This window comes from Cervus elaphus, chromosome 22 (genome assembly GCF_910594005.1).
Source record: "Cervus elaphus chromosome 22, mCerEla1.1, whole genome shotgun sequence".
NCBI classification, from domain to species: Eukaryota; Metazoa; Chordata; class Mammalia; order Artiodactyla; family Cervidae; genus Cervus; species Cervus elaphus.
In genome coordinates, this window is record NC_057836.1 from 22,542,903 (window position 1) to 22,556,638 (window position 13,736).

General features: G+C 42.4%; 1 protein-coding gene across 3 annotated transcripts in view; it reads left to right on the forward strand.

Annotated features, from left to right (window-relative positions):
- Window positions 1-13,736, forward strand: part of BORCS5 (BLOC-1 related complex subunit 5) — a 96,207-nt gene that overhangs the window by 79,895 nt on the left and 2,576 nt on the right. The gene's annotated exons all lie outside the window — the stretch shown is intronic.

The window sequence follows — 13,736 nt, forward strand, 5'->3', positions numbered from 1 at the left end:
TGCTGTGCTAAAACGCCATGTCTGAGCCCCCTCGGTGAAGTCAAGGATTGTGAAATGCTTGTATAAGTGAAATGTCAGAGTACAAAATGTACAAACAGACTTTGCCAGAGAAAATGTCACTCAAGTTCATCTGCTAATAAATAGTGTATTCCCCTTGGTCTCCTCTTGGTTTTTGTTTTGTGAATGTTCATGTTATGTCTGGCAGCTTGTTCTCCTCGTTATTAAAAAAAGAAATGGTGGTGCTTAAATTAGAAACAAAAGTGTCCTTTCACTCTACTGGAAAACTGTGAAAATTGCCATATTAATTCATCTGTCAAGGATATCAAAAAGGTCCCGAACACATGGCCCAACATGGTATATATTTCACTGAAGTAAATCGATATTTGAATTAATGGGCTCTGAAGAAAGGATCGGGGGAGATTAGACTAGAAAGCATAGGTTTGAATTCTGACTTCACTGCTAGTATGAGCTGTCTGACCCTGGACACATTTTATGATCTCTGACCCCTGATTCTGCAGCTCTAGTAGAAGAGTATTTTCCCTATAGGCCCCTTGTGAGAAATAAAGATAATGTATCTGTGGTACATAGTACAGTGCCTGACATTTAATTGATACCCACCCAGATGGCACTAGTGGTAAAGAACCCACCTGCCACTTCAGGAGACTTAAGAGATGTGAGTTAAATCCCTGTGTCTGGAAGATCCCCTGGAGGAGGGCATGGCAACCCACTCCAGTATTCTTGCCTGGAGAATCCCCATGGACAGAGGAGGCTCGGGGGCTACAGACCATCGGGTCGCAAAGAGTAGGACATGACTGAAGCGACGGAGCATGCATACACAGTGGATAGTAGTTGTAACTGTTAAACATTTTATTTTGTAAAATACTTTTATTTATTTGGCGGCATCAGGTCTTAGTTGCATCATGTGGGATCTTTCCTTGCGGTGCGTGGATTCTCTAGTTGTGGTGCTCAGACTCCATAGTTGCGGTGTGTGGGCCTAGCTGCTCTGCAGCGTGTGGAACCTTAGTTCCCCAATCAGGGATCGAACCCATGTTCCCTTGACTGCGAGGTGGTTGCTGCAACACTGGACCACCAGGGAAGTCCCTGTTCTTACATGATCTTATAACATTCATTAAAATCTCTAGGGAATTACTAAATTATATATTGTGTTCTGCCTTCCTAGTTATCCTAATATGATGTATAAGATTACTAATAGAAACAGTCCAACTAGCATGGATTTCAGTTTCTGTTTTCGGTAGACCTTGTAGGCTGAGATTTCCCAGGGAAGGATTTCCCTGCTTGTCTGACTTACAGGTCAAAGGTGTGATATGAGAATAAGTGGCAAGAGTTTACTCTTTTAAGCTGTCACCATAAATGATTGCTTTTGGAAACAGTCACTTCAAAACATCCAGTGTATAGTAATTGATGTCATCGAGCCTATGGTGTAATTGATGAAAACACCTGTCTGTCATCTGTCCGTTGTGCAACAGGGCAGCACCCCGGAGAAGATTCCCACAGAGAGCTCCTGGTCCTCTTCGGGGATGGTCGTCTGGAGAAGGGGCAGAAAGCTAGAAACCACAGAGTTGACTCAGAAGAGTTTTTGTTGCAACCTAGGAAACCCTCACCCTTATAATCTGTCTGAATCCCCATGAGAATGGATGGATGATGGTGGGCTACAATGGGCCAAACTTTGGTTGACGGCAAGGGGCAGTCCACTGTCTGAAGCGGAGACAGCTGATCATATGGGTCACAGGCAAAATCAGGAGGTAGCAGATGTGTTAAAGCTCGAGCAACGAAGCCACAGCGTCAGGTTCTTAGAGCTGAAGAAAGACCTCCGGAAGACGCTTCCAGTCAGAGTGACGTTAGGAAGGTGGCCATTATGGGGTCAGTGCAGGAGCAAGTCAGGAATGCGACTTCCCTGGTGGCCTGGTGGTTAGAGACTCGGCACTGGCACTTCGGGGGATGTGGGTCCCACCCCTGGTTGCGGAACTGACATCCTGCATGCCATGCGGCATGGCTAAAAAATAAATAAAACAAAAAAATTTTAAAAAAGAACAAATCCTAAAGGAAATCAGTCCTGAATGTTTATTGAAAGGACTGATGTTGAAGCTGAAACTCCAACACTTTGGCCACCTGATGTGAAGAACTGACTCATTGGAAAAGACCCTGATGCTAGGAAAGATTGAAGGCGGGAGGAGAAGGGGACGACAGAGGATGAGATGGTTGGATGATGTCCCTGACCCAATGGACATGAGTTTGAGCAATCTCCAGGAGTTGGTGATGGACAGGGAAGCCTGGCATGCTGCAGTTCATGGGGTCGCAGAGTCAGACACAACTGAGCGACTGAACTGAACTGAAGGAAGGTTCTAGGCAATGATTAAGAACTTGAGTTTTAGGTACCTCTCATTGTTTTATAGGATACATTTCAGTGGTTTTTGGTGTATTCACAAACTTGTGCAGCCAATATCACTATCTAATTCCAGAATATTTCATCACCCCCCAAAATAAGCACTGTATAAATTAGCCGTCACTCCTCACACCCCATTCTCCCACCCCTGGCAACCACTAATCTCCTGTCTCTGTGAGTTGCCTGTTCTGGGCATTTCACATACTTGGAATCATAAGATGTGGCCTGTTGTGTCTGGCTTTTTCACTTAGCGTAGTGTTTTCAGAGTTCATCCATGGTGTGGCTTTTATCAGTATCGCTTCCCTTTTTATGGTGAGCACTATTCTGTTGTATGAATATATCACAATTTGGTTTATCCATTTCCCAGTTGATGGGCATTTGCGTTGTTACTGCGTTGTGACTATTAGGAAATTGTTAGGTAGTTAGAATAGGGAAAAGGAGTCCAGAATGGCGGTGGCTAAAAGACCTGGAAGGGAAAAGCCCGCGAAAATAGAACAAAGGAAGGTCCGAGGACCAGAGTGAGAACCTCAGGTAAAACAAACAGCACTCCTGGCTGGCCCGGTTTACATAGGACAGGCCCAGGGAGAGAGAAACGTATAAAAAGAGGAGCCAAAGCTAGCTCCCTCTCTCTCTCCCACATGCTGGGGTGCTCTTCTCTTCACATCTTTGGGTCTACATGCCCTCGCGCCTTGAAGATGGATTTTCCTGCTATTATCTAAATAAAATAGAGCTGTAACACTGAGCTATAACACTGACTTATCTAAGAGCTATAACACGGTCCGTTCGTACACCTGAGAGCTATAAAACGGTGTGTCCGAGACCGGAGAGCTGTGACGCCGAGGGGGGCTTTAATGTCCGTCACTCCAAATCTTTGTTGTGACGAGACAAAAACTGAGGAGCATGCGCTCGCCTGACAAAATAATGTTGTCATGAACATGTGCTTACAGGTTTTTCTGTGAATAGCCATTTCAATTCTCTTGAGTATATACATCGAAGAGTGAAAGTGCTGGGTCATGTGGTATTTAATGGTCACCCTGTATTTAATTCTTGGAGAAACTAAAGTGTGCCGTACCATTCCCACCAGCTGTGCGTGAGGATTCCAGTTTCTCCACGTCCTCACCAACACTTACTGCCTAGCTTTTTATTTCAGCCATCCTAGTGAGTGTCAAGTTGTAGCTGTTTGTGGTTTTGATTTTCATTTTCCTAATGACTGAAGATGTTGAGCACCTTTCCGTTGCCCACTGGACAGAATTTCAAACTGTATTTGCAGCCCCAGATTTTGCCCTTGGGACTAATTTACTTAGTTATGTCAACTGCTTTCTAATCACAATTGGTAGTTCTGAGATTCAGAATGGGAGAAAGAGTGAAGCTTTTTATAAAGCATTGAAGCAGTTTCTTTTGAATGTGATCATATAATTGGGGAATTTCTTAGTTTTATGTTAGTACTTATGAAAAACAGATCTCCAAACAGATTTGGCCGTCCGATGGTATTTCTTATAATAATATAACTTTACATTTTTATAGCTCTGGTCTCTTTTTAGGTCATTTTCAATATATCATCTCATTTGTAATCTTCATAACACTACTGTAAAATAATAGGTGAATGGATGGACGGGTATTACCATTCCCAGTTTTAAGAAGGAGAAACTCAGGCTCACACAAATAGTAGGGTTTAAATTCAAGTCTTCTGATTTCTATCTTTCTATAGCAGTGAATTATTAGCCAAGTCGAGGATTGGGGGTTGAGCCTGCATTGCTAAAAATCAGTGATATGCCCATCTCCAAAAAGACATTAAAGGCTTGGCCACATCCCTATAGATTATTATAGACCTGAGAATTCATTATTTGGATATATGTAAACTAGAATGAATTCTCAGTTTTCCATTTAACCCCTCTAGCTAGAAAAAAGAATTAAAAGAGCAGAGTTGTGTACCCCTGTGTATTCATTACACTTGGGGGCGCTGAAGGATATCTATACAAAGGAACAAAGCTGGGGCTGGATTTGAAATGTGAGGAAAGGCCAGAAAGCCCTTGGTTTGTTGGCCTCAGCTCATCGTGGCCTCCAGCTCCCAACCCCCATATTCCTAAATTGACCAGCTTGGGAAACCAGAATTTAAAGGCAGAATGAATGCAGACAAAGTGGACTAGTTGAGATCAAATAAAAATTGACCTTGAAGCTTAAGTTAACTGAGACATCACATTAAAAGCTGAACATTACTTTTAAAGGATGGAAAAAATGAGTGACTTTTTAAAATAGAGTCTCAAGTTCTTGAGCAGTCTTTTTAAAAAAATATTTATTAAGGCTGCATTGGGTCTGAGTTGCATCATGTGCGATCTTGTGCTGGGGGCTCACAGACTCACTAGTTGCCGTGTGTGGGCTTACTTGCTCCGAGACATGTGAGATCTTAGTTCCCCGACCAGGGATCGAACCTGTGGCCCCTGCATTTCAAGGCAGATTCCTAACCACAGGACCACCAGGTGAGTCCCAAGTCCTTAAGCGGTCTTTTTTTAACAGTTTTTTTAAAAAAGACTTAAGTAACTTAAGAAGAGGAGGAAAAGCAATAATCTGTTGATTGTATAGAGTTGAATTTTGTTAACTGTGAAACACAGTTTGTCTACTCATTTTCTTTTGATCTGTGAAAAAGTTAAATTTGCTTTTCACCATCTTGAACCTATCTCCAGCTTAGGGTTTTAGAATTTAGAAGATGTACACTCTTCTTTCTGAAGCTCTTGCTGTTGTCATGCATCTTTTTTCTAACTTAGAGCTATTTACTCTTGAAGTATGTATCTCTACTTTGACAAGGTTACCTTTACTTTGAAAGGGAAGTTCCATAAAGCATTTAGACATCCTCCATAGGATGACCTACCTTTCCCAAACCAGCATCAAAGCTTATTCTATCAGGAAATTTTAAAAAATAATTTTTGAAGCAGTGTACTCTTGCTAGAGAGGATATCGTTTATTGAAACTCTTCTGCTTGCTTTCAAAATATCTTTTGAAAAATGTATATATACATGCAAGTATATGTTTGTATTTTTATTTTACCATGTTGGTAGCATGAAACAGTGGTAATAGTAACTCATTCTCATGGCTGAACATATAAATCAAAAACATATGGAAGGACTTGTAGGTAAATAATGATTTCAGTTATTACATAGCGTGAAATGTTTCTGTAAGGGAACTTGGGGGTAAGTAATGTTGACTGTGTTGTAAGATTTTCAGCAGCAGAAGTTCAGAACAAAAATAAAACTTACCAGCAAAACACACAATGGTAGATTGTCCTCTGAGTGATTGTGTAAACCTTGAAGATAGTGTAATAGTGATGAGCCGTAAAAATTGCTCACCCGCCTTTAAAATTCCTTTTTTAAATGTTTTTATTTCTGTATGTATTTGGCTGTACTGGGTCTTAGTTGCAGCATGAGAACTCTTAGTTGCAACATGTGGGATCAGTTCCCTGATGAGGGATCAAACTCAGGCCTCCCAAGTCTTAGCCACTGCACCACCAGGGCCTTTATAAAACAAGATACATGTGCCTATGTGTATATCTTCAAAGGTCATAATTTTTTCTGCCCATATTTACTTAATCTTGCTTTTCCATTTTTCATGTAAAAGAGGTTTCTAGACATAGTTTCTCTTTCAGTTCACAGGTATTTGGTAATGTGTTTATCTGGGGCTCTTTGTGTTTTGTGCCTGGTATCTCATTATTCCTCACTTTAATCACATGAGGTAAGTCCTACCATTATGCCTAGTTTAAGGGTGAAGAAACTGAAGCTCAAAGAGGTTAAGTAATTGGTTCAAGGTCACAAAGACGATCAATCATATGCACAACCGAGATTTTGAGCCAGTTTTGTCTGATAGCACTGTCTTCAGGGGCAAGCTATATACACGGCCGTAAAGCTAGAATGGTGACATGCTCACAGTAATCCTTTGTTTATTTTCTTGCTTCTACTGAAGCCCCTGCCCCACTTCTGAGACAAGCCCACCGCTCTGAGAGCAACTCGTGAGTCACTCAGCTCCAGCTCAGAAATGCCTCAGATGTTTGAGCAGGTCATTTTGCAGGGTCTGGATGGTCAGTTCACACCTTAGGTGAGAGCTCTGGCAAAACCGTTCGGAGGTGAGCTATTGAGGGTTTAAGCCAGTGGATCTGAAAACCACTGAGTGCCTTTCTGCCACCCCAGCTCAGCAAGGACGGGAGCATCTGTGAAACGGGTCCCTCCCTGGTGACGTGCTCAGCCCCGTGGGCGCAGGTGTCAGGAATAGCCCCCTCTCATCTGGGAGCAGTAGCTGTCTAGAGACTGGGATGGCATCCAGGGTCATCTTGATCATGGACGAAAAGCCTCCAGTGTCCTCACAGTGATACGGCCGTTGACCATGATGTCTTCCTTTCCACACCGGGGCATCCCCCTGGGAGTTCTGTGGAAAATGCTGTCTGCTCAATATCTAGCTACTCTTTTTCCTGATCTGTAGTCCAGCTTACTTAGCAGTGCCCATGGGTTCAATCTTCAGGCAAGTTTTACTATTTTACCCAAGAGATCCAGATTCGACTTCAATTTCACCTCCAGCAGGACTTTTCCCTGGGCTCCCAGACCATTTCCAGTGGCTCCCCTCCTTTCCTTCATAATAAATTCAGTTGACATTCAGCTGATGAGTTGTAGGCTCACTTTCCTGGAAGGGATCTTGATTCTCCTTTTCAGGGCTTCCCTGATGGCTCAGCAGGTAAAGGATCTGCCTGCAATGTAGGAGACACAGGAGATGTGGGTTTGATCTCTGGGTTGGGCAAATCCCCTGGAGAAGGAAATGGCCACCCACTCCAGTATTCTTGCTTGAACAATCCCATGGACAGAGGAGCCTGGCAGGCTACAGTCCAAAGGGTCTCAAAGAGTCGGATATAACTAGGTGATTAAGCATGCATGCATAAAGATCTTAAAAACAGATTTTCTTTAGAAATTCAATGAATGTTTTAATGAGACAGAGGCCCAGGTCAGTTCTCCTGGGGGAAAAAAACCAAAAAACTTGGGTTTTTTTTCTTAACATTGAGTTGTAAGAGGTCTTTATATATTCTGAATATATGTGTGTGTATATATACACATATATATATAAAATACCTTAGTCTGTGTCTTGCCTTATCATTTTCTTAATGGTATCTTTCGAAGAGAAGTTTTAAATTTTGATGATCAGTTTGACCATTTTTTGTTTTATGGTTAATGTTTTACAGACCTAAGAAATCTTTGCTTTCTACAGGGTAGCAAAGGTTTTTCTCCTGTGTTTTCTTCTAAAAGTTTTATAGTTTTAGATTCTGTGTTTAGGTCTGTGATTTGTTTCATGCTAATCTTTGTGAAGGGAGTGAGATATGGGGGTTCAGGGTTTGTTTGTTTGTTTTTTTTTCTGTATAGATACTTAGTTGTTCTGCAAGTTGTTGAAAAATTTTCTTTAATATATTACCTTGGGAATTTTGGTTAAAAAAAAAGTCAATTGACCACATATGTTTAGATCTATGTCTATACTCTGTTCAGTTACACTGGTCTATATATGTCTGTCTCTATGCCACTACCACACTATTCTGATTACTGTAGGTTTATATTAGGTCTTGAAACAAGTACTGTAAGTCTTTCAAACTTTGTTCTTTTGTGCTTTTTTTTCTGGCCACACCTTGCACAGCTTGTGGAATCTCAGTACCCCAACCAGGGATTGAATCTGAGCCACTGCAGTGAAAGCCTGGAATCCTAACCACAGTACATCAGGGAGCTTCCCAAACTTGGTTCTTTTTCATAGTTCTTTTGACCATTCTATTTAGTGACAATCAGCCAATCAAATCCCTACCTGTCCCCCCAAAAGCCATCTAGAATTTTGATTTAGATTGCAAATGAATCTATAAATTGATTTGGTAAAAATTGACATCTTGATATTTAATCTTCCGTGAACATAGTATATACCTCTCCATTTTTTGAGATCTCCTTTAATTTTTCCCAGCAGGGTTTTATAATATCAGTGTTCAGGTCTTATACATATTTTTTTGATGTTTTCTGTTAAGTTGATGTTCATGCAGTTGTTAAGTTTTATATATATTTTTTCATTCCATTGTTGGGTTGTTCACTGCAAATATGCAGAAATGCAATTGATTTTTGTATATTGACTGTGTATCTTGCAATCCTGCTAAATTCACTTGTTGGTTTTATTAGGTTTGGGGTCTAAGTTTCCATAGGATTTTCTAGGCACACTATCATGTCATCTGTAGATTAAGACCATTTTATTTATTCCTTTCCAGTTCCTGTGCCTTTTATTTCCTTTGGTTGTCTTATTGCACTGGCTAGGATCTCTAGTACAATGTTGAAGAGAAGTGGTGAGAGTGGGCAAGAATCCTTGCCTTATACCCGCTCTTAGGGAGAAAAGTGTTGTCTACCACTAACTATGATGTTAAGTATTGGTTTTTCATAGACACCTTTATCAGATTGAGGGAGTTTCCTTCTGTCCCTAATTTGCTGAAATGTTTTATAATTGAATTTGTCAAGTGCTTTTTCTGCATTGATTTGAAATGATTGTGATTTTTAATCTTTATTATATCAAAATGACAAACTTTCATTTTCAGATGCTGAGAAAGCTTACATCCTTTAGATAAACCCCACTTGGTAATGATATACTGTCCTTTTTGCATATTGCTGCTTTGATTTGCTAATATTTTGGACCCATTGCTGGGCAGTAGACCAGCCAGATGGGCAAATCCACATCAGGTATTTGGAACAAGTCTGAGCCCCTTCTACAGATGTCTCATGCCTTAGTAAAACTTGTACTTGTACAAATAATCTTATCTCCTTTTTCACCTGCCCTTTGAAATATACTGCCACCAGTGACAATGTGTGAATATGTGGGGCAAGGTTTAAAGTATGAATTTAAGAGTAAACAGCAAGTTCGTAAGGGTAGGGACTCTATCACATTCATTCTATCAGTGTAAGATTAAATCCCACTGGTTTACCAAGACCTGAAATTACAGTGGCTCATACAGAATGGAAGTTTGTTGTTCTCTCCCACTCCTGGTACAAGTTGTATTGGGCAAAAGTCCTCATAGGCCCAGACTTCATCTGGTTCGCCGCTGTGCCAACCCAGGGATTGTGACCTTCATTATTCTTGTGACCCATGAGGACCGCATCTGCCTTTGAGCATCAGCAGAGGGAGGGAAGGGATGAAGGAGAAGAGGAGGAACAGGCCTGCTAACTTTTAAGGAAGATATCTGGAAGCTCCATGAGAGACTTCCTCCTGTATGTGCCGTTGACTGGTCCTTAGTCATGTGGTCACAGCAAGGCCAGGATTTTGAGGCAAGAGTCATGGGGACTAGTCATTCTCTACTGGAAAAATCTAATAGTTTTTTTCTTGAACTTAAATGGTTTTGCTGAAAGTTCCTGAAACAGGGTTATTTGCAACATTTCTCCTTCTAGGCCTGAGTTTCCTAGAATAGTAAAGTCATGTTAACAAAGAGAGTGGAAGAGAAAAGTCATGTTAATTCACACAGTCTGCCGTGTGGGTGTAAACAGTTCATTTTCAATATCCGTATCGCTGGGACCCCACATGATGCGTGGCAGTAAATGTCTGCTGTCTCTGTATATTGTATTTACGCTTCCTTGTTGGAATCCTGGTGCCAGAATAAAAATGGGAAAGGTAAACATGTTGCAGTTTGTCCAAATGGTAAGATTCAGGGCTGGGTCACTTTGCCGTGCACCTGACTATCACAACTATCACAACATTGTCAATCAGCTCTACTCCAATACAGAATAAAAAGGTTTTTAAAAAATGGTAAAAGGTTCCGAACTGTATTAGATACTGACAGTGCCTAAAGTTGTGTCAGACATGCAGAAGTAAGTCTGTGCCTGGGGCTCATGGGTACATGCTACAGTAGGGATTAGGGCTCAGTGGTCAGGAGCAGTGGTAAGAGAACGAAGGGCAGGCTCTCTCAGAGGTTAGAGTGTTTTGTGTTTGTCTTTATCACACCATGCTCGCGGGCTTTGCAGAAACAGGTGTTGAGCGCCTGCCAGCACTTTGCCTGATGCCGGGGCTAGGAAGGACCGAGGGAAGGAAGAAGGAAGGGCTGAGGGAGCATCTGAACTTTGAGACAGAAACTTGAGTCTTGGTGGTGTGATTGTTTCCTCCCTGGTCAGGGAACAGCAGCAGGCAGAGAGGGAGTGGATGTGGGTCCTTGCAGAGGAAGGGTACGGGCATCTGACACTCTGGTGGTGTCTTCTCCCTGCTCTTATCCAGGTGATCGGTTCCAAAGAGCCTCATCAGGGGAGGAAAAGAGATCCCAGAAGGGGAGCCCAGAACCCCAAGTTTGTTTGACTGGAGGGAGGGTGCATGAAACAGTCCTCTATTTACCTCTTGTGGTGCTGACTTGACTTGGTTGACATTTGTGGTTCTGGCACAGAGTGCCACTCCCTCCAGGCAGCTCATGTAGATTGACTGTGCTCCGCAGAAGGATGGAGGACCAAGCGAGTTATAAAACTCCTCGGTGCCAGGCCGAGTCCTGAGCTGGGGCAGTGGTGTTGTTCAGACCCTAAGTCATGTCCGAATCCTTGTGACCCCATGGACTGCAACCTGCCAGGTTCCCCTGTCCACCACCATCTCCCATGCATGACTGTGTGTCTGCTAAGTTGCTTCAGTCATGTCTGACTCCTTGCAATCCTGTGGACTGTAGCCCTCCAGGGGATATTCCCAACCCAGGGATCAAACCCGTGTTTCTTATGTCTTCTGCATTAGCAGGCAGGTTCTTTACCACTACGCCACCTGGGAAGCCACCACTATCTCCCAGAGTTTGTTCAAATTCATATCCATTGAGTCGGTGATGCTATCCAACCATCTCATCCTCTGCCACCCCCTTCTCCTTTTGCCTTCAATCTCTCCCAGCATCAGGGTCCTTTCCAATGTGTCAGCCCTTCACAGCAGGTGGCCAAAGTATTGGAGCTGGTGTGTTAGCACACCTCATCTCATTGTCCTCCCAGCAGCCCTACAGATCTGCCATCGGTCCCTGGATTTTCGCAGATGAGAAACCTGAGACAGGAAGGATGAGTATTAGCAACTCAAGTGGCAGTTGTTGTTCAGTCGCTCAGTCATGTCTCACTCTTTGCTACCCCACGGACTGCAGCACGCCAGACTTTTCTGTCCTTTACCATCTCCCTGAGCTTGCTCAAACTCATGTCCATTGAGTCAGTGATGCCATCCAACCATCTTGTCCTCTGTCGTCCCCTTCTCCTCATGCTTTCAGTCTTTCCCAGCATCAGGGTCTTTTCTAATGAGTCAGCTCTTTGCATCAAGTGGCCAAAATATTGGAGCTTCAGCTTCAGCATCAGTCCTTCCAATGAACACCCAGGACTGATCTGCTTTAGGATGGACTGGTTGGATCTCCTTGCAGCCCAAGGGCCTCTCAAGAGTCTTTTCCAACACCACAGTTCAAAAGCATCAATTCTGAGGTGCTCAGCCTTCCTTATGGTCCGACTCTCACATCCATACATGACTACTGGAAAAACCATAGCTTTGACTAGAGGACCTTTATGGGCAAACTAATGTCTCTTTTAATACGCTGTCTAGGTATGTCATAGCTTTTCTTTCAAGGAGCAAGCATCTTTTAATTTCATAGCTGCAGTCGCCATCTGCAGTGATTTCAGAGCCCAAGAAAATAAAATCTGTCACATTTCCATTGTTTTCACATCTATTTGCCATAAAGTGATGGGACCGGATGCCATGATCTTTGTTTTTTGAATGTTGAGTTTTAAGCCAACTTTTTAGCTGTCCTCTTTCACCCTCATTACGAGGCTCTTTACTTCCTCTTTACTTTCTTGCCATAAGGGTGGTATCATCTGGATATCTGAGGTTATTGATATTTTTCCTGGCAGTCTTGATTCTAGCTTGTGCTTCCTCCAGCCCAGCATTTCACATGATGTACTCTGCATAAAAGTTAAATAAGCAGGGTGACAATATACAGCCTTGACATACTCCTTTCCCAATTTTGAACCAGTCCATTGTTCCATGTGTGGTTCTGACTGTTGCTTCTTGACCCGCATACAGGTTTCACAGGAGGCAGGTAAGGTGGTCTGGTATTCCCATCTCTTGAAGAATTTTTCACAGTTTATTGTGATCCACACAGTCAAAGGCTTTAGCATAGTCAATGAAGCAGATGTTTTTCTGGAATTCTCTTGCTTTTTCTATGATCCAGTGGATGTTGGCAATTTGATCACTGCTTCCTCTCTCTTTTCTAAATCCAGCTTGTTGGTTCACATACTGTTGAAGCCTGGCTTGGAGAATTTTGAGCATTACTTTGCTAGCATGTGAAATGAGTGCATTTGTGCAGTAGTTTGAACATTATTCGGCATTGCCCTTCTTTGGGATGGAAGGAAAACTGATCTTTTCTTGTCCTCTAGCCACTGCTGAGTTTTCCATAATAGCTGGAATATTGAGTGCAGCACTTTTCACAGCATCATCTTTTAGGATTTGAAATACCTCAGCTGGAATTCCATCACCTTCACTAGCTTTGTTCGTAGTGATGCTTCCTAAGGCCCACTTGACTTCACACTCCTAGATGTCTGGCTCTAGGTGAGTGATAACACCATCGTGGTTATCTGGGTCATTAAGATCTTTTTTGTATAGTTCTTCTGTGTATTCTTGCCACCTCTGCTTAATATCTTCTGCTTCTCTTAGGTCCATACTGTTTGTGTCCTTTTTGTGCCCATCTGTGCATGAAATGTTCTCTTGGTATCTCTAATTTTCTTGAAGAGATCTCTATAGTCTTTCCCATTCTGTTGTTTTCCTCTGTTACCTTGCATTGTTCACTTAGGAAGGTTTTCTTACTTCTCCTTGCTTTTCTTTGGAACTCTGCATTCAGATGGATATATCTTTTCTCCTTTGCCTTTCACTTCTCTTCTCAACTATTTGTAAGGCCTCCTCAGACAACCATTTTGGCTTTTTGCATTTCTTTTTCTTGGGGATGGTTTTGATCACCGCCTCCTGTACAGTGTCACGAACCTCTGTCCATAGTTCTTCAGACACTCTATCAGATCTAATCCCTTGAATCTATTTCTCACTTCCAGTGTATAATCGTAAGGGATTTGGTTTAGGTCATACCTGGATGGCCTAGTGCTTTTCCCTACTTTCTTCAATTTAAGTCTGAATTTTGCAATAAGGAGTTCATGATCTGAGCCACAGTCAGCTTGCAGTCTTGTTTTTGCTGATTTATAGAGGTTCTCCATCTATACAGGGGCGGAGCCAGAGTCAAACCCCATCTGCCTGATTTCCCAGCCCAGGATTCTTTCTATAGAGAAAAAGAGCTAGAAACTCCCTGGGCCTCACCCAGGACTAA